Below are 1,173 nucleotides of genomic sequence, written 5' to 3' on the forward strand. Positions count from 1 at the left end.
TCTATGTTTTTTTTTATCATTAAATGAAGATATAGCCTAAAGATGCTTTACGGGCTTTATGGCATAACCAGGTTTCATTTGCCGGGCCCCTGGGCAGTTGCCCCCTGTCGGCGGGCCTGACCCTGTGATCTTTTTAAAATATGCAGCGTTCTTATAGTAGTTGTTTGATAATTAACATATATATATATATTTAATATATAACAGTTATCAACTAAATCAAAGCATGTAATGTTAATTTATAAAATGATATCTAATATTGTTTTTCCATAAAATTGTTTAAATGTGAACGAAACACAAAGAAGTTGTGGATCTAATAATTTCGTTTTGAGTTTACTTATTGATTAAGCATGTTTTATTAAAATTTACAGCTTTTAGTGTAAGATATGTTTTTAGAACAGGTACGACATTTCGAACATTGGTGCATCATTCTCAAGTACACAAGTTTAAACATTCTTTACTGTTAAAAATTGTGTACTTCAGAATGATCGCATAAGTGATCGAAACGTCGTACCTGTTCTAAAAACCAATCTTACTCACTGTAAAAGTAATACAAATGTACTAGGTCTAAGTGTGGCTAGACCTAGTTACGTTAATCGAATGATAAACTTCTGCCAATAAGAATCAAAAGACCTTCACTCCACATTTTCATGTCAGCCAAGCTCCTTCTCCGTAGCTTTGTAGCTTTCGCCTGAAACGTTGATTGTTATCATATGATCAAGCATTCGGCCTAGAATATGACTAGACCTAAGTTGCTTTTGATTATTTATTCTCAAGGGCTTCCAGTTTTGTTCAAGAAAAAGTTTTCAATCATTGCTAATAAGATCATTAACACTACTTTAAGCCTTTAGGATATATTGTATCAATTGTTTGTGTTTTTTCAATAGAATTTGCAAACTGTTATCCCATAAAAATCCATAATTACTTGTTGGCTTACACTGACCCACACATCAGCTGTAAATATTTCGTTGACAACTTGACAAGCATCGTTAATTGGAGAGCATAGAAAACCAAATCACCAAAGTACAACATATGAAAATTTCGAGTAAAGTACAGAAAATATGGGATCATTTGTTACAAAACTATTAGGTGGCTCGTTCTGATATCTCTCTTTCTATCTCATGCACACATACAAACATTCAAACATACACTGAGTGGTCACAAGTAAATCGACAT

This window comes from Limulus polyphemus, unplaced genomic scaffold (genome assembly GCF_000517525.1).
Source record: "Limulus polyphemus unplaced genomic scaffold, Limulus_polyphemus-2.1.2 Scaffold4991, whole genome shotgun sequence".
NCBI classification, from domain to species: Eukaryota; Metazoa; Arthropoda; class Merostomata; order Xiphosura; family Limulidae; genus Limulus; species Limulus polyphemus.